Below are 26,421 nucleotides of genomic sequence, written 5' to 3' on the forward strand. Positions count from 1 at the left end.
TCATTGGCAGTGACTGTAAGCAGAATGAAGCAGCAGGGGGCAGATTGCCGGTGCATACACTGTACTGTACAGTGATGGTAACAGATTAGGATCATTTCTTTCACATTAAACAGTAATTTTAAATACATTGCAGCCTGCTAATGGTAGAGATTATTAGGTACATTAAAATGCTTAAGACCTCATGATAATAAAAAAKAATCATGGTGACATAATCAGTTGTGTAGAGGGATGGAAACAAACTGTTATAAGTAGTAAAAAACACTAAGTATAAAAATATGCATTAGTTTTATTTTTCTATCCTTAATTTATTGTTGTAATAAGTTCATTCGTGTTATTTTAGTTATTCAGTGCAATTCCATATACAACCACTAGGGGGCGCCATTCGCATTGGTGCCATAGAGAAGGTTGGGCACACAGAAGAAGAATGTTAGCCGCTAACGGGAGCTAGCCATGTGTCTCATCTTTTCTAAACCACAGGTCAGTAAGAATGTATTTTGATGCTTAAATGTTGGTATCCTTTAAGAGCTAAAGAGGTTGTTGAATCGAGAGTCAACAGTGAGTCACTTTAGGCAGCTTTTGATTAATATTGTGTAGAAAACGGGACATATTTCTGGAGGCTAATTAATGCTAATGCTAGCGAACATTGTACATATGTGTTGCGCTAGCTGAGAAACAGTTGAAGGACTATTGAATTCATTTTGAACTTGTATTTTTCACTTTCTGAAACGGTAAACGACATTTTTCTGGTGTCTTTTATTTATGGGTTATTGCAAAAACCACAGAAACAATGTTATCAAACTAAATGGCTGCGTAAAGAGACGGTATTAAAGGAGCAGTTTTGTAGTTTTTTGTGTAAGACAAAATACTGTAATTTTGTTAAAACAATGGATACAGTTAAAGGCTACATTGCTTAAATGCTAAAGTATAKGTTATGTGTGCAGWATAAAAATTGTAAAAGCTATTAAAATAGTTAAAAGCAAATCCATATATTTCTATTTTGATAGTCAAAAATACAAAAGGTCTGAGAAAAAGGGACAAGATATTTGAGTTAAAACAAAACTAATGTGGTTTGGAGAATTAAAAGCTAAGATATTTTGTCAYTCAATAAAATTCATGATGTAGCATGTTAAAATAATTCTCATTTGGTATAAAGGGATATTACAACCATTTGTGATGTACTGAATCGAAGGGTTATCTGTGAAGTTATTCAGTGATACTTGGAAGTATTTTATATGAAGTATTGCATATGTAGTGCTGTAAATGGAGTACGGTCATTACACAGAAGAATAAACATTCCTGTTAAATGCTAAAGGAAGCTCAAGGTGTGTGTCTCATCTTTTCCATATCACAACGTCACACATTGAGAGAACAAAAATATAACATTACCATTTCATTAAAGAGTGGATTTGATTAAAGTCTGCCTTAATCAAACTCTAGTTTGTTTTCAAAGTCTGATTTGTTAATGGAGTTGTGAATGCATAATGCAGAAAAAAAGTGAACTTTGGTCCCCATACAAACCTCGGGTCTCGGTTCATTTGAAATGAACTCTGGTGTGGTTTGGTGTGGATGCAGTYCACATATGCATTACAAAAGCAGGAAGTGGACTATAGTTCAAGGCATTCTGGGTAAATACAACCAGAAGAAGCCCGAGAGTCTAGCGCTAGCAAGATAAATGATTTGTGATCTTTTACCAAAGACAAAAGAAAAACTCTACAACTGCTAAAATCTTTTTGTTTTYATTTTGTGAAAATGGAAGTTACACTCATGTCTTCTTCTGAGGTTTGTGTGTTCTTCAGCAGTTCTTGGTACAGCGCCTCAGCAGGCGAGGAGGCGAACAGCTTTTCCAATTAGCTTGGATCATTTGACACAATGCAATATGAAAATGAACTACAAGAGCTTAAATAGTAACAAATATTCAGACTGAGTCTACTGGACTTAGTAGGTGGGTACTGTGATCAGAGAGCATTGATGTTCACAAGTCTTGGTCAAATCAGAGGGTTTGATGAAGTGTTTGTACAAAGCTATATTTCTTAAAAGTACGACAAGCTCATCTGATTGTTAGCTTGCTTTGTGGAAGCTGCTGAAGTCCAGAGGACAGGCAGCAGAGACGGATGAAAGTRCAGAACATAGGAAACTTTCCCCAAACAGACCAACTACATGTGAGGAAGAAGAAGTGTTTTTTCACAACTGTCCTTTTCATCTCTCGCACTTTCTCATCTCTTACCCTTTCTGCTCTCTCTTTCTCTTCATCTCACTCCAGGGAAGATGAAAGCGAGTTCTGCCACTGGCTGTGAACTCCCCTGGACATGAACATACTACTGCTTTTGTGTGTTTGTGTGTGCTTTGGCTCATGCAGCTCAGATAACTTTTTGTTGTTTCCACTTGTAACCAGAAATTGGAAAACAGTAGAGTTATTCTATGCAGGACATTTATTTGTTGCAACTACTGCCATAATCTCAGTAGAGAKAAWTTTTTCCTCTCATCTCTGAATATTCTTGTTTAATCAAAGTTTTTCTTTCTCATTAGATCATAAACCAGGTAGTTTGTTTTGCTTTAGAGTAATTTTTATTCAGATTAATGTCGTATAAAGTGAAACATTTTCATCCTTTTCACAACCTTACAGGGTTTCGGTTCATCATCTGTAAGGATTACAACACTGGAGTTTTATCTGCTGCGCTTCAGTTCCTACCGTCAATCTCGCCCCAAGCTATGCTGACGACACCTCGACTCCTGAGGAAAAACCACTAAAGATTTCACACAAACCACCTTTGCACAGATCCAAAGGCGGATTCAAGTGAAGCAACACTCCTTTAACTTGGGTGCGTACTCTCAATATGAACAACTTTTTAGTTGAAGAATGAATATTTCTGAGGCACTGAGAGTTTTGAAACCATCTTTTCACTTTAATTTTGGACCTAATCAGTCATATTACATAACTATTAGTTTTGGGCTTTTGACCTCTAGTACATTATAAACARCACTGACACTCATTAAAAATTACGCTACATTACAACATCTTGKTTTTTTTCTCAGTTTTACGGTTTTCAAAGCTGATTTTACTAACCTAATAGGAAAAATGGGTATATGTACATATATATGTATATGTGAACAAACTCACATGTGGAGTTCCTCAACGCTCCATTCTTGAGCAACTCCTTTGTCAGTATCTATGACTCAGTTTATGCTTTATTGATATCGTCTTTCACTATCTCTGTGTGCTTACATTGACAGCACAAAACTTTATGGTTCTTATTAATCTTGTATTACTCTCAAACCACTTAGGTCACTTTGGCAGCATTTTTTCCTCTTTGTCTTGGTACAGACTTCCAGAAAATGATGAATCGAGGCTAGAAACTCACTTTAAAGTTGTCTTTGACTGTTTATTTGTGAAACTTCCTTAAACATCCTTAATTTTATTCTGTCATCCAATTTTACTTCCATTTTCTGTATTATACCACTTTRAATATGAATAAACTTGCATCATCTTTGTGATAAACAGAAGTCATTATTTGTTTTGTTAGACATCAACACTTAGCGACTTGGTGAAGCTAAAACTCCAGAAATGTAWAGATGGACTCGGAATCAAATATTTATATTTTTAGTTTGATTTTCTTACAGATGTCAGTAAAAACAGTAAGCAGCTGCAGCTCATCCTAAATATTGTGCTTAGATTTGACTTATTTATTTAAATATAAATCTGCATTTCCATACAGCTTTTCACAAAATGTCTACATTATAATATAATTTCTTTAACAACGTTGTAATAATAGGTGCTGTTGATATAAACCTGCCTTGGTTTTGAATTTCATTTCCAATTTTTATTTCGGATCCAGTCGTGGTAAGCAATCATTCAGTAGTTGTTCGTTTTTTTAAATTGGCCTGTGTGCAATTTGAATGTCAAAAACTTTCAATATACTTTTTGTAAAAGTCTCGAGAGGTTTCTTTTTTTTTTTTTTTTTAATCCCTGGAAGCAACATTAAATTCAATATTGAAAAATTGAAAGAATATGGCACCACCGCCAGTCTGCCAAGAGAGAGTAGACCACCCAAACTCACAGAGCAGGAAAGGAGGGCCGCAGGCCAAAGATAACCCTGAGGGAGCCGCAGAGCCCCACAGCAGAGATCGGCGCGTCGGTCCACTGAACCACTGCACAGCGTACGGTCCAAAAAGCTGGACTTCATGSTGGAACGGCCAGAGAAAAAAAAGACTTGGCTTAAGAACACTGATGGTATCRAATATTGGTGGCGTTGCTTTTACGCTTGCTGGGCGTGTGATATTACAAGCTGCATGGACTCTAGTGAAAACCAGACTTTTACTGGTATAAATGTTGAAAAGCARGTCTCTCTTTYCTTTTTTTTGAAGTCAAATAATGCAATGCTGAATTTTTTAATGCTGCCAACTGTTTAAAAAAACACCTGAGCATGTTTTATAGTAAAAACAAATCAACATTGGTGTTTCAAACTGATATAAAATTTAGAAAATGCAACTCGGATACACACAAGTTGTAGTCCAATAAACTAACTAAAGAACTGCTGAAGTGGATAACAGCCCAAAAAAAAGTTGAATATTTGGAATTGGCTCCTTTACAAAATTACAAGTAATAAAAACATAAAACATGAGACAATCAAACCAGCTACTAAACTCTACTTGAATTTATGGTGGGACAATATGGCTGAAAAACTTATATCTATATATGCACTTCATATCAGTCATTATCAATAACTATTATTGATTTTTTTGTTTTTGTTTTAAATATCTGCAATACCACCAAACTGGTAATTCAGATAAGTGTTTATTTTTAAGCAGTTATGAGGTGAAACCTTAAACTGCTGCTGCTAAGTTACTCAGCAGGTTGTTGCTAGGCAACCGAAGCTTGGGGGGGTTGAGGGGGGTTGAAGCTGCTTGTTGCCCAGAAACGTGTTGCTAGGTAACCAAAGAGTGAGCGAGTTATTTGATTTCATTTAGTTAGCTTAGCTGGATGTGAGAGGTTAAGCTAAAGCCTTTCCTCTGCCTACATCTCCCAGAATGCTGTGCGGTTCTGGATCGGCGTTGAATAGTCTAGTAGATGTATCATCTATTGATATTAATCACTCGTTTATTGCAATATATATATTGTTGGTTTTTTGTGAGCTGTGCTTGCATTTCTGTATGTAAGTTGCAAAGCAGTAAAAGTGTTTTAAAAAAAGCAAAAAAATGGATAAAATACGGCAATAATTGCAGCTGAAAGGGGGAAAATGACGGCGTGAAACCACAGTACTTGTTCCATGATGTAAATTCTGATTGAAAATTTTTAGTCCCACTATGGAAGCGTTAGTGGAAGCGTTTTTAAGAGGAGGGCGTGCTGAAAGTGTGGAGCTCTCTTGTGTTTTTAGGCCACTGCACTGAATGTGGGTCTAGCAGATGTAAGACTTGGGTGGGGTGGGTGGGGTGGAGGTTCGGTGGGGTTGCARCTGATGACTTCAGAATCGGAGCAAACAATGCAGCCCAGCTGCTTCTTCTGCTGAGCTGTGCAAATGTCACATACAGAAATAGAAAAGTTGAGCACGTTGCTGTGGCTGCGCTGCAGAAAGGCACTTTCTCTGCAGGTGTAGAAAATCTGTGTTGGTGGCTGTGGAGCAAACGTGAAAAATGACCAAGACTTCCTTAAAAGCCCAAAGACGATCAGCCTCTAAAAACARACTATGTCGACGATGTCACAATGTCAACAAGAACTGAAAGGTATATCATTACCGTGCAGGTGCTGGTATCTTTAGAGTATTCCAGGTGAACTCAAACAAAATCTTGTTTTCAGAAAATTTGTTCTGCTGGTTTTGTTTTCAGCAGTTTCAGATTTTATTAACTAAAAAATGTGGTAATGAAAAAACATTGAAACTGTTCTTGGTTGTGTATTTGATGAAAACACATATTTATTAAAAAACCAAACACATCAAACAATTGGTTTGGCAGCAGAGAAGAAAGAAATGCATAATTTTGCATCAGTCAAAAATTGCAGATGGAATTAAATTATTCCAGGATGCCACTGTTTTTCTAGATTAGCCCTGTGAAGGGAGCAATTAAGCTAAGCAGGTTTTTACAGTTTTGTGTAAAAATACAAATGGACAGCCATTATGCAACTTAGCCTTCTTGACCACTTAAAGCAGGTATAAACTCTTAGTCACATTAAGGTTAACAACACAAGTTTACAACAACACAATGTGGAGCTTAGCGTCTTGCCCAACCTTCAACTTCAATATGTTGGGAAAGCAAGAATCCACCAACTTTCCAATTTGTAGACGGCTGCTTTGTTGAGCTAAAGACAGTCCAGTTGCTTCTTGCTAGTTAATGCAAACATGTTGATTACGAATCTAAACTTGGAACATTAGGAAGAATTCAACGTTTCAAGCTGAAACATTAATCTGGAAGGCTCCTGAAGTCCAACTGGAAACGCGCCGCGTGGTTGGAAGTGTTTCCAGAGTTTTGAGCGTTTGATGCGTGTCAAGCGGCCAACGCTGGAGTTGAAAAGTCTGACCTTTCACCGCTCAATGCGGAGCATCGAGAGGCTCCAACGCGCACCGTTACCAACTGCTACTGTTGTTTGTTTGGTAGAAACTGAGCACAAAAGGTTCAGCAAAGACATCTGAGCCTCCGTTATGATTGCAAAAGCTTTCACTACATAATATTTTGGTGCCACTCTCTCAATTTCATCCGCCATTGTACAAAGAGAGCGGCAACTGCTCGTCCCAGCTCACGTCTGTAGCGATTTTGACTCGTTTGACATGCGTCTAGAACGAAATGTCTCACTTCAAAGTTGAAGTGTCAGACGAGTTTTTGACACTTAAAACGTTTTGGTGTGAATGCAGCATTAAAGGTTGAGGAAAACCTCAGTGATTGATTCTCTCTTGTCACTTTAAGATGGAGATTTTTCTGACTTTTCCATAGAGCTTGTCTGATATTTTCTTCTGATATTTTCTATAGAAAATGCAGCTCAAGACAATGCTACCTCACACACCATTGGTTATCAAGGTGCTCCAATTATTTTCCCTGCTGCTGATTGGCTGTACCCTTGATTGGCTGTACCCTTATTGGCAGATATATGCGTATAACCATCTGAGGTAGTGTTGAGACGGTTTCCTCTGTCCATACTAATGTATATAAAGGAATATTTGGTGTTTGAATGATAAAAATGGGAGCTACTATATGATTACTGAGTGTCCATTTTATCAAAATGTTCATAAAAATCGTCAGTAGTTGAAGAAGATCACAGCATAAAGAGGAAATAGGTTTTATGGATACTTTACTAAAGGCTAAAATGTGGTGGGTCACTTTGGGCCGTCATGAAGTAAAATTAAAACTTGTAAAAAGTAATATTTTAGGTTTTTATTTATTCAAGTCATGCTTTCTGAACCGTTCTCATGAACTAAAACAAATGTCTAAGGAAGGTTGTGTTTCGTTCACAAGTTGTAAGTTTCAGAGGGAACTAAAAAGAGTCCCTCATTTTTATGCGTTTGGCTCTTGTGTTTTTGAGTTTCTGTGTTTTAGGTTTTCTGTAATTTGAGGGTCTGTCAACAGCAACCAGTTGACAGATGATAATCCGTGACTATTTGGCTATTTTAAAGCTTTTTAAACACAGTTTTGAAGGTTTTAGCCAGACTCTGATGACTAAAATTAAATCTTGTATATATAAGCTTTCTGTTTAGTTTGTTGCGGTTTTCCACACTTTATTTCCTCCACTATGATTTGATTGGCTTCCTTAATGTGGACCTTGCAAGTTTGCGCCCTCAGTTGTAATGCAGATGTCATTAGTTTTTTCTGCCATTAGTGGATTTTTAATCACAGTTCCCATAGTCTCTCTACAGAAAGCCGTTTCCCTCCTGAATATGAACAAAACGCTGTAAATGAAGTCTTTTCTTCAGGTTTCCAACCTTTGAGACCGTTTTGGTTCCACATCAAAGAGCTTTTAAATTCTTCCGATTCTTGTGGGACTTTGCCAGTCAAAATTGTTTAGCTGATCATTTTCCAGGGATTAGGGGAATTTTTCCTGTTTAATGTGAATGTTAGTCTCCTTTTAATCAGCGGGTAAAAGGAACAATCACTTACATCACTGAGCCGGGGAGCGCCGCTTCTCCACCGGGCCACAGCGTACTGCTTATTTATCCAGCATCTGAGGCTCTCTAGGTTTATTTTATCAGAGTGAAACTCCAGTGTCTGCCCAGATTTCTGTGGAGTGGCGTGCCTCATCTGGCCTCTTTGTTTTGCAGCAGATGTGGAGAAGTGGATGGGAGATGGTGTGAGTGCGGGGCAACCGGGGGAAAGAATCTGCCCACTGAGGCCTTTATAGTGGAAATGTTTCAGCCTTGAAGTAATTGGATCGCTTAAATGCTTGCTGACAGATACATGAGTAAAAAACCCACGGAGCTTGGCGAATTTAATACTTTTGAAAAACAAAACTTCTTCGGTTGTATATGTATTGGGTTCCATATGTTTGTCTTGTTTCATTAAGTTTATAAGCCAGCGAAATGATTGGTTGAAATGAGAAAACATGTGCTACATTCAGAGTTGTTATAGAATTATTCACCAGGGCACAAGTGCACGGACCGAAGCYGTTTTTGTTGATGGATTTAGAAGGAACAAACTGTAACCATTATGTCAGTGGAACTGACAGTGGGAGTTTATTCTCATGGCTCATTTCCTGACATGTCTGGACTGTTTTGCATGTTGGTTAAGGTCGAAGGTCGTGGATCTTTCCTGGTGTTAGACAGATCTGCGCATGTTTTAGGTAATCCAGACCTGCTGTGGTCAACCAGAAATCAGAATTAAATATTCATAAAGTTTTTATTCAGAACACAAATCTACATTTGCGACTTTTATTTTGAAAAAATGACTTCCTGAAGAACATTTCCAGGCTTAAAGGACTTAAATCAGAGCAACTCCGGTTGGTTTTGAAGTTCTGGAGGACTTGGCACCCAGAACAAGAATCAAACATGCAGAACCAACATTTAGCTTTATACATTACTAATCGAGAACAAACTTAGAAAATGCTATCTACTTATCAACCCAGAGCAAATGGAGCATTTTAAAGTGTAGTTTTTCTTTTATTGTTTTTGTGTTGCTTTTGTTTTTCTCCTAATTCATGAAAAGCACCTTGAACAGCCTTGTTGCTGAAAAAGTGCTGTATAAATAAAACTCTTTATTTGGCTGCTTACATTCACAGTATCTCTGTCTCCACGTAACTTGGAATTGCAAAAACAAATTAGCTTAATGAAAACGTGCTAATTTTGAAAAAGAAAAAATTTTCGATAAAGTTTAGAGGTTTTTTTTGTTGAAATTTGCATGTATCAAATATCTGTTATTTTAATTGCAAACTTGAAAAAGTTTTGTGCACATTTATAATGGAAATGCAGCTTCTGGTTCTTATGAAACTATCAGTTGATGCTAAAATAAAATAAATGATACAGATTAAAGTGTTTAAGAATGCATATTTCTAAGTTAGGGCTTAGTGTATTAATAATATCTGAAATTATTGTTAAAACTGAACTATTTGTTGTTATATCCCAGCTAAGATATTAGCCCTCAATGTTCATCTAACAGATTATAGTGGCATTAAAGTCTGTTAATGCTATTAAAGTGGCATTAACATATTAAGTATTATAATACAGTAATATTATTATTATATTATTGAAGTCAAATGTAAAGTGGCTTTGCTTGTTTAGAAGAGCTTGTTGTTACGGGTTTTTAAATGTATAAGATTTGAGTAAATGAAATACCAAAACTTTGTTGCTTTTACAGTTGGATAAAAGCAACAGAAGTGTTTGAGTTCAGTTGAGATGAGACCTGCTACCAGCAGCCAGTACTAATCAAATTTAGAGTTTTACTCCCCTTAGCTTACAACGATGGGTCAGTCGATGTCCGATCTGATTCCGCAAATATTCAGATGAAGAAAGATGGAGGAACCAGGACGACTTCCAGTCCGTAGAACACACACATCGTATCCAGCGTGGTACTGTTGAAAGACGGGACAGGATGTCACTACCTGGGCGCATGAATCGGCACCAGGGGTGACCTGGTGTCACACTCTAAAGCTTCCCATCATATGAAGCGAACGCTGGCGTGTCGCTGTGCATCACTGGCAGGAGAGGTGTTGTCACCTGTTTGGTCTGTCATACGAACCACGTGGTGAGACACAAACAAGAATCACTGCTGAACACGACGTTCATAGATTAGTATAAACTCATCTATAGAACTGATTGGTAATTCCCCTCCGTACCTTCACTCACTCATCAATATTATCCAATCATTGGAACTTATTACGCAGAATCCTTGTTTTATTTTTGCTGCTCTCAGTGATTGGAACAACTTCAATATTAACCTTTATCAACTCAGTCAAAACTACTACAAGATCAATGTACCATATTTTAAAAGCTGCTGATTCATCATGTATTTCATTACATTTAGTCAGTATGAATGTGGTTTTATTTTTATTTTAGAAAAACCTTCCTGCCCATAGAAATCCCTTTCTACAACTCTTTGAAGAACCTTGAATTGATATGAGTTACTATAATATTAAATTTTTCTCTGGGATCAATAAAGTGTTTTTGATATGAATTGGATTTGAATGTACAGAACATTATGTGAACACTTTTACACCCCATTTCTGGGGTAAAAGCCTCTTAAAATCTGGTCTTTAATAATAAGATACAGTTTTCAGAGAAATTAAAAATTATGAATGAATCTTTTTAATTTACTGAGATGTACCTACAGTTTTTGGTTTTGTTTTCTGAGCTGGCTTGTAGGATAGCGTCTACTATAATATATAATAATAATATATAATAATAGTAATAATACTATAATATATCAGCTGCACACTGCAAAAACACAAAATCTTACCAGGCATGTTTGGTCTAGTTTCTACTGCAAATATCTAAGCACACTTGGAATATGGCAAAACTAACTTAGAAGTAACTTTTCAGCAAGAATATAGAAGTTTGTATTAAGCAAATAATAATTTATTATTGATTAAAAATGACTAGTTTCACAAGCAGATTATTTCAAACAAGACATTTTTTCCATGTTACGACTGTATTAATCTGCCAGTGTGTTTTTGCAGTACATTCTGAGAAAATACAGAACATATGTTTGTTCTTTTTCTGAAAATCTTTTTTTTGTTGTGATAATTTTTAACCCTCTGACTTTAACAGCGGCACAATTGCAGCGTCCAGTTTCTCTAAAGACAAACAAAAGTCTCTGGATTATATATCACAATCCAGCTTTCACCTTTTCACTGAAGGCTGTGGTCTGATGACTTGGTTTTTGCTCTTTCTACATCCACGTCTGAGCTGCTGTTTGATTACAGGAGCGCTGCAGGTTGATGATGCAGCTCCGACGGTTCAGACGTCCTGATTGGTATCAGAGTCCCAGGGTTCAGCTGCAAACTGGTGGCGGATGACGGAGAGTGTACAAGTGCAAATACATTGTCATCATAAGTAATTCAACACCTTCTTTTTCTTTTTGCACATAAGTCAGAGCACTTAGACAAATGGCAACACAAATACCTGGTATTGTGTTTTTCTGGGATACATGGCTGAAGAGATGTTTATTTTTTTAATCTTTTTTTTTTTTGGTTAGGGTTAGGGTTAGGGTATGCAGGAATTGTTCTCATCTGTCCCCAATTAATTTCTAACTCCTCCCTTTGCCACATATGGGCTGGTTAAGTCTTTGATCTGTATTAGCAAAGTGTTAAATCTGTTTGATCTCTTCGATTAGCCCCCAACGTGGCGTCTAGACACAGAGAGCAGCGGGTGAGGAGCTGTCCTTTGCCGCTGTGCGCCCTGAAGCGCTGTGTGCTTTAAAACACAAAGAGATTAGAACGAGGAGGAGCATTGCACTTAATTCATATTACACATTTAGAGTTAGCCGGCTATCAAAGTTACACGTCCTAAGATGAGCCCTGGAAAGTTTCAGCTGCCTCATTGTTTATGTAGCTTTACTCTGTATTTTTGTTCATCGGTTTCAATGACGCTTTTCATCAGTGGAAATGTTTCAGTGAAAGTAATGCGGTTCTGTGACTCACAGCGGGATTTCACCTTGTTGGAGCTTTTCAAAGAACAACCATTTTTCCTGGTGAAGAGATTCTGTTAAAAGAAATAAAGTCCAGCCTTCATCAAACATGATTCATAAAGAAGCCTACATTTTAAACAAAATGGTTGCCCTTCATTTCACTGAATGGGTATTTTTTATTTTTTTTTACAGATTTTAAACAATTACAGTTTATGGTTTTGTGCCATTTATGCAGATTTTTGTGTGAATTTATTTTCTGGGTCTGTAGTTTGGTTCATTTATTTGTTCTTCATTCTTCTTAAATCAGCCTGGTTTAAAAATATTTATAATATCAATACTTGTTCAGCATAAGTATTGGATCGATGCTAGTGTAGTAAAGAATTATTGCTGAAAAAATTAGACCACCAAATCACAAAAAATGACCAAAATTTTTTTTAGTTTCTAATTCAAATATTTTCGTACAGTTGAAATAAGACAAAACTAACTCAGGTAAGTTTTAAGCAAGAAGTAGAACCTAAAACAAGCTCCTATTACTTGCAGAAAAGTTACCTTTAAGTTACTTTTGTGTTGTTTAAAGTCTGCCAAGATATTTACACTAGAAACTAGACGAAACATTTTTGGTGAGATTTTGTGTTTTTGTTTAGGATTTTTGAAAAATGTAAATTATTTGAGTTTGAATGGGATCAGTTTGGCTGCATTTCTCTTCTATACAGTTTCTCCTGACATATTCTAGTTATTTAGATTTATTCTCATGTGTAAATGTGAGCAGGGAAAAACAATTCCCAGTAGTTGTAGCTGCGATCCAGTTACTGTACCTCCCATGCCGAGAGCGGCCGCTCCCACTGGTCTCCCCCCATCTTAACGGGTTTTAGCCTCTCACAGCTTGAGGGCTTTGCTGCATTTCAGTGAAAAACAGCAAGTCCTTCAATCAGGGCGAACAGTAAGCAGCCGGGGCAAAAAAAGTGTCAAGCAGTGGAGGAGAGCCGACTGAATACTTTATGACTCGCAGAAAGAGCAGCAGCAGCAGGTTCCCACCGCCGCAGTAACAACTGTGAAGAATCTAATTCCTCCTGCCTCTCCCGCTCAGACTGGAGGATTAAAGTCGGAGAGGCTCTGCCGGCTACCCGCTGCTCCCAGTCCGGCTCTCCCACTGGACCCTCCATACAGGAGCCATTCAGAGGGTGGCCCTCCCCAAAGCCTGACTTATGCCCACGATGCCATTTAAGTGACAACAATTCGCTCTAAACTCCCTCTCTGTCTCTCCTTCTAACCACATTTTTCGCCCTTTTCTTCGTCTTTTTTATTACATCTAATCAGGATGACACGTCTCACCTTATTCATGCCGCCTTTGTGCTGCGTCTTCAGTGTTTACATTCGTGTGGTGCCTCCTCCCTGCTGCGGCATTGATGTGGCATTATGCAGCCGGGGACAGGAGAGGCACCGACTAAAAAGATGAGTTCTGAATGTGCTTAACGCAGCCGAGGGCCCGCAGGAGCACAGCTCGTCCCCCTGAGCTCCTCYTTTTGTGCCGTGCTCCTGATGGGAGCAGACTGGCTGAGAGTGAGGAGAGATTAAAGGTGCTCTGTGTGCTTTCAGACAGTTTGTGTTGGATTTGGCAGTCAACAGCATCCCTACAGGTCATTCCCAGAGCTGAACACAGCCCACGATCAGAGATGGATTTTATTTTTTTTTCCACATAGCTGCCGGCCCCAACGGTCAAATACTACTGGGCTGAACTGACATGTCCCAGTTACTCCAGTTAGACTCTGCCTGTGTTTCTCCCTGGACTGATTGACATGYTGGATACGAAGCAGGGCCCATGAGGCGGCTGGTAATCTACCATCACTGCCACATCGGTCTCACAATGCACTTCTATTCTGGGTATTTCTTTGATYTATGCTCATTGCTGCACCAGAATTAATGTTGAAAACCAAAAATAGTAAAAAACTGAGAGCAGGCTGGGGTTCAGAAAAGCATGCTGACGTCTTAATAAGTCAAGTTGATTTCTGCAGCATATTTCACCMACAAAGTGCTTTACATCATTAAAACATCATAGTAACCAGCTATGAAACGATCAATAATCAATGCATTTTGTTAGTCATCAATAGCATCAAATATGTKGATCAATGTTCCATTTATTATGCATTAATATCAACTTTATAAAGGGGGTTTTGGTTTTGACTTAAAGTAACTCAGTGTTTCGGCGGTTTTGCAGTTTTTAGGAAGTTTGTTCCAGATTTGTGGTGCATAGAAGCTGAGTGCTGTTTGGTTCTGGTTCTGATGCAGAGCAGAACCAGAAGGCCTGAGAGGTTCTGGAAGGTTGATCCAACAGCAGCGGATCTCTAACGTATTGTGGTGCTAAGCTGTTCTGTGTTTTATAAACAGTATTTTAAAGTCTATTCTTTGAGCTACATGGAGCCAGTGTCTGTAGAACTGGGTGATGTTCTCCATCCTGGTTTTAGTCAGAACGCCAGCAGCAGCGTTTTGGATCAGCTGCAGCTGGAGGATTGATTGTTTTTTTTGTTTTTTTTTTTAGACCTGTCAAGACGCTGTTTCAGTAATTAATGTGATTAAAGATAAACGTATGGATGAGTTTCTCTAGATCCTGGAAATGTTCTCCAGGTGATAGAAATCCGACTTTGTAATTGTCTTTATGTGGCTCTGAAGGTTCCGGACTTAGTCCATCACAGTGCAGTAGAGAGGAGTCGCTCTATTTATGGCTTCGCTGGATTCACCGTTACAAATTTAAATCTTTCCATTTTAGTGTTTTTTGAACCGTTTAAAATGTTTCAGGGCATCATTTATTTATGAGATGCTTGTACCGATGCCTCCATCCGCATCCGACCAAAGACGTGGAGTAAAAGTAACAGATAGGAGCAGGAAAAAAAAGAGCCTAGCAGGAAAATAAATACTCTGGATGCAGGGAAAAATCATGTGCTGCTAATGGAAGGTACACCGAGGTGATTTCAAAACACTTTGTCCCTCCATTTCTGTGATGGCCGCACAAACTCTAGAGGAGTAAATAATGTGTGGAAATAAAAGCTGGCTAAAAATACAGTTGTAGAAATGTCCTGAGAAGAGTTGTTTTTCCATTTGTCCGATTGCGCGTATGTATTATTTATTTCTGACAAAATGTAAGCAAGGAGAGGAGTAGCAGATGCAGCAGCAAGAGAACCAGAAAAACTCCCAGAAAAAGCTTTTTAAATTTCACAAACTCTGGAAAAAGGAGGTCAGCTCTGTTGCAAACTTGATGGACTCAGAACCTCAAAATGTGTTTGAATTTAATTCCATGCAGGTTATTCTTACATTTGTAAATCTAATTCCATTATTTATGCTTATTTTTTGAATATTTCCAAGTAGAATAGTGATTATTGATGTGGAAAGAAGCTTTTTAGGAGATGGTTGAGGTTTAAAATTAAAATTTTTTTCAAGAGAATGTAATTCTTTCATAATTTTCACACTGACGACATTTTGTAATCCAGGTCTGACAAAGTAACTCATCACCTGTAAAGTTTCAAGTTGTAAAGACCCAACATTTTCACCGCTTCCCGTTTTTATCCCACTGAAATTCCAGATGTGAGGGAATCTTTTTCCAAAGTCTGATTTGAAATGAGATTCTCACAGTTCTCATGCAGACGGCTGCCGTTTGTGGAGAGTTTATGCGTTTAAAACATATGCGGTCTGCTGTCTCTCATGTTTCATGTGCTGTGCTCCAAACCTGCTGCTCCCGCCAAGCAACAAAGGCTGATTTCCACTCAGATTTGTCTGTGACACTTTGAAAAAGTGGAGCCATTTATCAACCTGTCTCACAGAGACTGGAGGTGGAGCTGTTTGGGAATCTGCTGCTTTCAGAGAGCATGTTGAAAGTATTCAGACCCTCGGCTATGTTCACAGCAAGTCAGATTGTTTTATGAAATCAGTTTTATTTATTTTTTTTGCATTGTCATTCATACTCCTAATTAAACGTGAGACTTGTGTGTGTGAACAGTTTACAGTTTGAGCAACATAAGCCAACACTATTGTCACGAAATCACAAGATGGAGGAAGCCGAGAAAAGAAAGCACAGCTAATAGCAGCGGCGTTTTGTGGAGGGTTGACTGTAGAGGATCTGCTTGGATGTGGAGTCGGAACCAAGAGTGGAGTGATTGTGATGTGATGCACTTCACTGACTCAGACTTCCTTCATAATCTCAGAATGTCACAGAACACTTTGAACCTTTTCTTCAGACTCTTTCAACAAAACACTCACATCCGATGACGTAAAAGCTAAATAAACCTTTCAGACTGCAGACGCTCCGGAAACTATCGGATGTGCATTTGGTTTAGTTCATGGAAGTTTTACAAATCGGATTTTTGGAGGAGTGTAAAGATCGGAAATGGGACGTTGAGACCGAAAGAAAAAAAAAACATTCAGCTTGTATTTGACACATTTTTTCCAACACCTAAAATGTATTTTATTTTAAGCGCTGGGCCAGCACAAAGAGCACAATTTTAAAATGTACAGAAAATGATAAATAATTTATTAATGCTATTTACATTTATAATATATGTACATAAATACATATGTGTAAAAGTTTGGGTGTTTTATAAAGAGAGCATTAGAGAATAAACAACATCATGAAGACCAAATAACTTTGTGCAAGTTTGACCAACTCAAGTTTAATACCTTTTGTAGGCCGATTTGAACAAAATTTAAGATAAGTGCAACAATAAAGATGTACAAAAATTGTTTAGCTTAGATGAATGTAGCATCATGAGTTTTACGACAGAAGTGAACTAGTGTCAGTGATCAACATCATCCAGCAAAGAGGTGATAAAGCTACATTTGCCCCTTGATRGACACAAACAAGCTAACTAGCTAGCAAGAGTATATTAGCAGCTAGTTAGCGGTAGCCTCAACTGGCTGAATGTGACTCAAAGGTTCTCCTGAAAGACGAGCTGCACAAGAAAGGCGTTAAATAGTCCTGTCACCTCGAAATGTAAAACCCATAATTAACATATTTGAGGCCAATTTGCATTTTCTAATGAATTTGAGACATTTTAAGGCCTTAATTTTAGAAACACAAATTGAAGACTTTTTAAGGATGCTGGGAAACCTTTAGCGAGGCAACAGTAATCTAAATTGAATTAGAGTCTGTGGTAAGACTTCAAGAAGAATGAGCAACAATTTTCTAAATAATCCCAGCTGCTGGAGAAATACACAAAAAAGACTTACAGCTGTGAAGTGATTCTGCAACGTTTTAATTTCACTTATTCAAACTTTTTCTTGGTCTATCAAATAAAATCCCAGAAACATAAACTGAGGTTTATGTTTTAGCAGTATGAATAATTTAACAAGAGATTTTTACACTGATAAAAATAACTAAAATGCAAAATTTTACACAAAACCATGCAAACCGTGAAATGTTTTATGAGTTAATTTATTGCCCTACTCACCACATTCCTGTGAAGCTAAATATAAAGTGCAACAGGTTCCCGTTTCCAAGACTGGGATGATGAAGATTTTAAGAAATACTAAACCAGAAATACGGATGGACAGATCCGAGTTCGGGACGCGTTAGGAAGATTTAACCCGGTCCCAGTGCTGTAATTTCTTCTATTCAATCTGCCACAAYTGTGACTGGAGGCTTCGTTAAAGGGTCAGAGATCTGAGATTAACAGAAAAGTGAAGGGGGAGGATTGCATGTAACCCCCCTCCGTCTCACCGTCCATAAACTAGCGCCAGCTGTTGCCTCATGCTAAACCCAGCTTAGAAACAGACCTAAAAGGCCTCATTACGAGCTGCTCCACGGTGAACCTGCAGCGCCCCCTTCGGCTCTGGTGGAGCGCCGACACTGCAGCCCCGAGTTGCATTTCGATTAAACTCCTGAGACACAAATCCCGCTGACGAACAGTGTGAGCTCAGTCAGTTCTCATCAGTCGGACGTGGGCAGCTCAGATGAACCAAACACACAGCAGAAGTGGGATTTAATTTAAAATGAAGCAACGCTGAGAGGTTAAARACGATCAATTAAAAATACTGTAACATGATAAGAGTGTCACTATCTTTTGATCTGGAAAGTAGGACATCAAATGTTACTCAAATTATGTTGGTAGGTCTTGTTTTAGTGCCACTGGGTATTTCCAGGGATTTGGGCTGTCACACTTTTTTCACGGGTCGTCTTGTAATCCCAGACTAATTTCACGATGTTTGTATCAGAGGGGGTTAGAATGAAGAGGATTAGGGGCACTGGTAAAAAAAAAAAAAAAACTAATAAAAATAAAATGTTTTTTTTTTGTTTTTCTGACTTTGATGTCAAAATTCTCACTTTATTTCTCACAATTCTGACTTTGATGTCAAAATTCGGACTTTTTTTTCTCAATTTCCACTTTATTTCTCAGAATTATGACTTTAATCTCAGAATTTTCACTTTATTTCTCAGAATTCAGACTTCAATCTCAGAATTCCATTTTTTTTTTCCCTCAGGATTTGGACGTTTTTCTCAGAATTTTGACTTTCATGTCAAAACTCTTCATTTTAATCTCAGAATTTTAATCTCAAGTTTCCGTCTCTTAGAATTCTGATTCTATTCCTATATTAAAGTCAGAATTCAGTTGTTTTTTTTTTTTTACCCTAATTTTCTTGTACAGGTTAGACCATCAGTCTGCAAGAATAAAAAGTGGAGAGACAGAACATGGAGGAAAAGCTTTTTACCCAGTTGGGAGTAAAAGCGCGGAGCGGAGCGGTTGGGCGGCCGTGGGAGGGGGCGGCCGTGGATGGGACCGACGATCAGAAAGCATGTGACAGTTTGGGGTGAGGAGAGGGCCTGTGGGATAGACGCATCCCGAGTTCAGGCAAGGGTTAGTGTGGCAGGAGGCGGGAGCCGCTGACTCCGCTCCGCCATCATGGCCGCCACCTTCATCAGTTCGCCAACGCCGTCTCACAAATCGCCAACCGTAAACTCTCTGTGAACCCGGACGAGTCTGACGTCGTCGCCAAGGGGTCCGGAGGTTTTTAGGTTAAAATCGCCCCAAAAACTCGAGGTGAACCAGAAGTCGCACCAACCTGAAACACTCRGCCTGAATCATTTTCACAAATCTCTGAAATAACTGATAAAACATAAAACTGATTTAGTATTTATATAATCACATTAACTACATTTGGTATATTTATAAAATCTAAAGATATTCAAAGTAAAATGTTCAACATGTAACCACTGTGCATGCAAATATTAACATTTAAATATTTCTTAAATATTTAGAATAAAATGTACAGTGCAAAAAGCAGAAAATTAAATTTATCATAGTAAACATTATTGCAAAAATATACAATAAACATTTTTTTATTGTATATAACAAAAAGTACAGATTTTTAAAAATACATATTAAATATATATTTAACCGCTATCTACACATTTACATATTATTATCAAAGAACGATGCATAAAAAGTACATACACTTTTTATAAAAAAAATTTTTATATAATTTTTTTCTGAATAACTGGATCACGAAATATTAAAAATAATTTTGTATGTATGTTTTTCTATTAACGATTACAAAAACTGTTGTTTTATTTTGTATAAACAATAAAAAGCTTCAATATTTTTTACCTTAATTATCCATATGTAAACTTAATTTGCTGCTTTAAAATAAGATATTTATAATTTTATCAAATTATTAAAACGGAAGACCCATCTGATTTAAAATTCTGCAGCTGTTCAATAATGGTTTAATTTCCAGCTTTATTCTAAATGTTTTATGGTTTATTTCTGGAAATGTTTTTATGAAAGTAATAAAAACAAAACATTGCTAATGAACACGTAAACCTTTCTTTTTACAGAATCCAGCTGGCAGAATTTGGGTGAATTAATGTGATGCTTAAAAAGCCTTTAGACGTTTAGATTCGTTGAACGCAGCACGGTGGGTTGGAGGGTCGGGGAGTTTTTGGAGCGCTGATGATTCCCTGAATTTAGCTTCAATAATCTCCTGAATACGGAGCAGCGGCCTCGTCCAATCACACGGCTCGTCTGCTCTGCTCCCACAGATACAAGCGAGTTCACGTCGAGTTCATCATGGCCGCTGCCCTGGTGAAAGATCGACCGAATCTGACCGCACCGCGTTGACCGCGCTGAACCTTTCTGTTGCGCCGCTCGGCTCGTTTCTGTTGCTGCTTCGTACCTGTTGACATGAAAAACGCTGCTGTAGGCGTCTGGATCGTTTTCTGCTTCCCACACGTCTCACCACTTCTGCCTCTTTTGCTCATCTCTCTGTCTCCTCTTCCTGATCCATTAAAAATACTTCTAYACTCACAAACAGGCGGTTTGATCTGCGCGTCCCGCTTTGGGATGCGGAGTTTGGCTGGACGCCATCAGCAGGGCGCCCAGCGAGCCTCCTATTTTAAATTGGAGCCATCAATCAGGACAGTCCTACATTGCACGCCACAGGAGACAGTCATATTCCACAGCGACCCCTCTGTGACCTCTGGACGATGCGGGAACATGTGAAGTGGCAGCAGGACAGGGGACCTGCGTGGACGGCGTCTCCGTCCCCTGAGAGCTTTAAACGGCCGACGCCGCGGAGGCAAGCGGCCATGAAGGAGACGGGCWGCGAGCCGACCTTTCACCTCTCTGCGTGTCGAGCCGTGACCGTGGCACCGTCTCCAAACCGAGCCGCCATGCGTTGGCGTGACATCATCAGGGACTGWCTGATTGAATTTAGAAAGTTTTTCCCTTCTGAACACTTTCACACTTCATTAACAAACACCTCTAGGCGAAATCTGTGCAAGATGTCTGACTCTTCTTGAAAAAATAAACAGGAACATCCAATTATCTAGCAGTAATGCAGAACTGTTCTTATTTATTAGCTTCATTCGTTTACAGTCTAATATGAATATATAAACAAAAGTTTTGAATGAAAAGTATTTGGAAGAAAAACATCCTATAGTTTACACTTTCTCTCTAAGTAACTAAGAATTACTGATTTAAATCATGGTCAAAAAGTAGATTTTTAACTGGTTATTCAGGGTTGTGTTTAAATAGCAAGAGAAATAGACTTAAAAATATTGAAAAATAATAAATTATTTCATCCCACACAAACAAACAGCGTAGAGCGTTCATGAAAGAAATAAACTGGAAACCCAAATATCAAGCATTAATATTTAATTCATTTGCACTTTAATATGAACATGTATGTTGATGTAAACTAAAGATTTGAGTGAAAAGGAGAAGTTCCAAAAAAAAGGACCTTAAATTATTACCAGAAGTTTATTTTTAGACAATATTTTTTTTATTATAGAACTTTCTGATTATTCCTGGCTGCATTTTGAACAGAGGTAAAAACGTTGAGGAGCAGCGAACGCTTTCATGCGGCATTAATAAACACCTGTGAGCTTAATCTGTGCTAACAGGAGAAAATTAACTGGAGCACTCAAATATGAAGCAGCATAAAGAATTTATTTATTTCCTTCTTTTACAGTTTAAAATGGACATGTATCATGTTTATATAAAGAGAGGTTTTGAATTAAAATTAAAAGAAATGGTCCTATASTTTACCCATTTGCTCAAAAATAAATTTGTTTCACTATAAACAACAAAGCATTGCTTACTTAAATTATGATTTTTCTAAAATATATTTATTTTGGATATAACGTTCTCATAATTTAGGGCTGTATTTACATAGCAAGAAAAATACATTGTTGGTAAAACGGTAAAAATACTGCAAAAATAACATTTTAAAACAAATTTTTGACTACGTCTGTAATTTGAAAWTGAATAATTTGTAATAATAAWAWAAAAAAACTTGAACTTATTTTTTAGGAGCTCAGGTTTTCTGCTGGACTTTGCAAAACTCACCAAAAAAGTAATATAAAACAAATATAATATGTATTCCTGCCAAAATTCCCCCAAACATACCTTAGGAATAACTCGAATTTAAGCAGCAGAAATACATACAGCCTTTGCCCTCAGTCCATGTATTTTTAATTATGTTTTGCATGTGTGCTGCTCACATTCATTTCCTGTTTCTACAAATCTAAAAAAGAAATAAATTTTCTCAGACAGAAAGTTTTTCCCAACACAAAACTCCAGACTCTTCACATAAAATCCGGATTCATGTAAAGAAGCGACGACTTCGGGCAACAGCAACATGAAACTTCTGAAAAGTTTGAGCTGCGATCTCGTTCACAGCTCATAAAATCCCGCTGGATGTTAAAGGGAATCGAATCTGACTGAGAATCACTGTTCGCCACAAACAAACCAGGAGAATGAATCGTATCTGACAGCGTTCGTTCATGATATGGAAGTAATTCACTTCTCAATAGGCGCCCAAGTTTTCCACTAAAGCATAGTGTGCTCGAGTGGAGAAGCTCAATAGAGTTTAATGAGTGATTTTCAGTAAGTATGTGGGCCAACAGGGCYGACGGAGACGCCATTGTCTTTATTTCTGAGGATTCTGTCATCGGATCTGTATCAAGGTGGACGACGAGTTCGCTGCAGCGCCAGGCTGCTATGTAGGTTAGCGCCACAAAAGCTCTTTAATCCAGAGTGGAAATAAATAAATAAAAGTGTTTGGGGAGAGGTGAGTGCTCGGTCAGCTTGTCTGCACAACCCCCCCAACCCACAACACACACACACACACACGCGCGCGCTGCTTTGGTTGTGTCATAACCGCGTGCCGCCATTAGGCCTCTGCTGATTTTAATGTGGAGCGAGTGTGCCGTCTACCGAACAAACCGGGCGCCGGCGGGAAGCCGCGAGCCGAACCGCCTCCTGACACCCGCAAATTTAAAAAGTAGAAACGCAAACGTGGGTCCGATCTGCCGACCCCGGGACCGACGCATCACAAAGGTCACGGTAAACGTCTGAACTGCTGCAAAAACAGAAAAATGTTTGAATCTAGGCCACATGCTAGAGCACATTAATAATTAATGAGACTCATGAAACAAATAGTTCAAACTGAAGGAAGTGTCAGAAAACTGAACTACTTAAAATACTGTATTGTGAAAACATAAATGTTATATTTTATAGAAAAGCAGATGTGCACTAATAAAGTTTATTGCAAACGACTGAAATACTAGTCATGATACATTTCATTATATACATATAATTACTTTTAGYTATATTTATAAGTATTGTTTTTATTTGAGCATGATGGATACACTTCAGTCGTGTTTTTATTTTGTTTTCAATTAAAACAAAAAAAGATAAAATGTAAATTTTGAAGAATTTAGGTTTATTTTTTTTCAATATTCTGTATATTTGATCTTCTGTGGTTTGTTGCTGTGTAACTCTGGTCTATTTAAATAATAAAAATGCCTTTCCTCTTCTTAATTATTTTTTTTTAACAAATTTCAAAGTTCGCCCTGCAGAAAAATCAGAGCTGACAGTTTTGCAAATCACAGCATATGTGTGTAGAGAAGCTAAGCTGGCGGCGCTCGTTTTCCACCACATTCCACGCCGCTCAGCMGCTTCTCCATGATCTGCTCTTTCTCTGCAATGACAGTTCGGAGCCGAATACCAAAGGTGGATTTTTAAAGGTGCCCACCTGTAGAATCTCTGGTCTAGTCCAAACACGACCAAAGCCGTCGTTGGTATGGAGAACGAGGCCGAGACTCGGGGAAAGCAGCGGAGTCAGAGAACGTCCTGCTGGGGAAAACGCAGAGCAGCTGTCGGCCGGCTGAAACGCAACATGCCGCACTCTGAGTGTTTTACCTTCTCTGGTCCCACGGCACAGAGAAACGTCCACAGGTGAATTTGATTTGTTCCTCCTCTGCCGCCGCGTTCAGCACAACTTTGTCTGTGACCTCACGGCGACTCGACACTCCAACACCGAAGGACAAACTCACAGAGTTTAGAGCTGGGAAAGAATAAAAWACACAAATGTGCATTTTTTTCTTCTCCATTTRAGTTTCTTTTTCTTCTGCCTTGAAGATAAATGTTTAATGCAAKGTGACATTCAAGTGCGCAGCGTGTACACAAGCTGCATTTCTAAATAAATGTGAGGTCAGAGCAGCATCAGGAAACACCTGCCTGCAGTAATTCATGAAGAAATGTTTATTAAAGCAAAATAAAGATGCAACTCATTTTCTCTTAGTCTATTATTTAATTTCTCGCAACATTTATGATTTATTTATATTTTATTTTTAAGTTGTTAATCATGCAAGAATATTGCTATTTAAAATTCCAGATTTTATTATTATTCAGGTTTACTGTGTATTATCTTCACATTTTATTAATTCTTATACGGTATTTCCTCGCTAATCAAATCCACATGATTACATTTCTAAAGTTGCGTTTACAGTTGATTTTTTTTCTCACTTTTAATTACGATCAATATTTACTTTGTTAATTTAAATCATTTTATTATGTTTCTCTGTCTGATTTCTAACCTGTCTTGTGATTTTACATTTTTAAATATTTTTGTGAAAGAAAATGAATAGAGTTGGAATTTAATTTATTTTTGCCATCTCATTCCAAAATGTCAAAAACCCGAAAAAAAAAAAAAATTACCTGAAAATTCCCAGAGCGTTGATATTTATTTTTATCCTATTAATTAAAAAATACTTCACTCAACCTTAGAGCTACAAAGTGGAAAGTAAATATATCAAGATTTGACTTTTCCACATTTTAGCCTAATTTGATTTTGTCTCATCTGCAGCTACTCTGTTAATGTWTAGTYATAGATATAGTACAAATTATCCATTTATTTAATTTTTGCTTGAATTTGAAAATATATGTCAATATTAAGTTAATATTTTAGTGTTAAATKTGTGTAAAAATATTTAGGTAACATAATTCAACGACATTGTCGGTGCATGGATTTAACTTGTCAATTACAATTAATGACACTCTGAACTCATTTAAAATTCTCCTAAAATATAAAAATATAAATATCTTGTGTTCATATTGGATATAAATAAAATATAAGATAAAGCAAAGCTCACAAGTTAAAACGGAAAACACTCATTTGAAATTGCAAATAACCACAAATAAACTAATCTTCAAATTTAAACTAAATCTCATCATGTTATAGGTGTATATTCCCATTTTTTACTTTTAATTTTGGATACATTTCCATACTGTTTAAGAGGGATTTCTTTCATTTTTATTTTTCCACATTTGCTGTGGATATGTTTATTTTTCACTCTTGTATTAATGCTAAGTTTAAAATCGCAGTAGATGCTCTAAACTAGATCAGCAGTTTTACTTTGCAAAGTTATAGTTTCAGAATTTGTCAAGGGTTTTACGATGAGATGCTTAATAAACTGAGATGACTTCATAATGCGACTCTGTGCTGAAACTCTGGACATGATTAGAGTTAACCAGTGAGGAGTAGCGGGACGTTTCCGATGCAGATAACATGGAAATCGTATCCAGGCTGTTTTGTAACACTGCATTTCTATTTTCCACGCCTAATGACATTATTTGCCCTGTCTGTGCTCTTTACAGTGGGCTGCACCTCATGCTAATCCGAGTAAACAAGTCCGAACGCCCGCAGTGACCAGACTCAGCTTCACCTGGTTATATAACGGGAATACGACCATTCAGACTAAAACCAAAGAAAGTTGGACGTCTTTGGAGAGACGCTGGCCTACAGCCGCTCTCTGCAGCACACGCTGCCCTACATACACTCTGACTGAACTTCCCTATCCAATGCTTGGTGCGTATTCCTCCAAATCCTCCAAATATAATAAAAAAATGAATCCAAGCTAATGGCCAGAGTTTATATTTTCCACGCCGTCTCTGCGCAGCTCTGCAGAAACACAATAGCATGCAATCATGTAGGTAGGGCTCCATTTGCCTGATGATAATTGCCAACCTTTGCTCATCAGGATGCTCGACTGGCTCACCCGCAGCACGGATCATGTTCTGCTGCTGACAAACATCTGACTTCTGACCTCAGCTTCTATCCGCCCTCTCATCTTCTTCTGGTGGTGACTAATGGTGAATCATAATGACGGTCTGCAAAAGGCTGAAATTTAAGCGTTAGAGCTCCGTATGTGTGTAACCGCGTATTCCCAAGGTTAAATAAAGTTTGGCTGAACTTCAAAGCGGTTCTGATGGTAACGTTAGCAGCAAAAGGAAGAGAAAAATCTGTAGTTTGATCATTGAAAAATTATACATTTCATGTTTAGATCACTCAAAAAATAGTGTTGGAGGCATGAGTGATCAGGAAGGAATCTGGAAAATAACATTGCCATACATTCACACGTATTGTTTTGGTTGGGACGGTTCAAGAAACAACCGTGCTTCAGTATAAAGTATTCATGTTTAAAATGCAACTCTTAAGATGATATGAAATTCTGAAGTTGCAGTGATGAGAAACAATCAGAGCTTTTTACGAGTCACTTCAGGTTCAATTGGTACTCTGGGTTTTTATTTTCTTTAAATAGAAAAAGTCGCATTTCTGTGT

The 26,421-nt window shown here is 37.8% G+C and overlaps 1 long non-coding RNA gene across 2 annotated transcripts; it reads left to right on the forward strand.

Moving 5' to 3' along the window:
• The first annotated feature begins 392 nt into the window (after positions 1 to 392).
• Positions 393 to 26,151, forward strand: LOC103461805 (uncharacterized). Of its 2 annotated transcripts, XR_533204.2 has the most exons (4): positions 393 to 477; positions 2,624 to 2,819; positions 25,458 to 25,668; positions 25,841 to 26,141. It is a non-coding gene; the product is annotated as an uncharacterized LOC103461805 (long non-coding RNA). The 2 variants fall into 2 exon arrangements; XR_533203.1 differs by lacking the exon at positions 393 to 477 and having other exon boundaries at positions 2,607 to 2,819; positions 25,841 to 26,151.
• The last annotated feature ends 270 nt before the right edge of the window (positions 26,152 to 26,421 follow it).

Source organism: Poecilia reticulata, linkage group LG2 (genome assembly GCF_000633615.1).
Source record: "Poecilia reticulata strain Guanapo linkage group LG2, Guppy_female_1.0+MT, whole genome shotgun sequence".
NCBI classification, from domain to species: domain Eukaryota; kingdom Metazoa; phylum Chordata; class Actinopteri; order Cyprinodontiformes; family Poeciliidae; genus Poecilia; species Poecilia reticulata.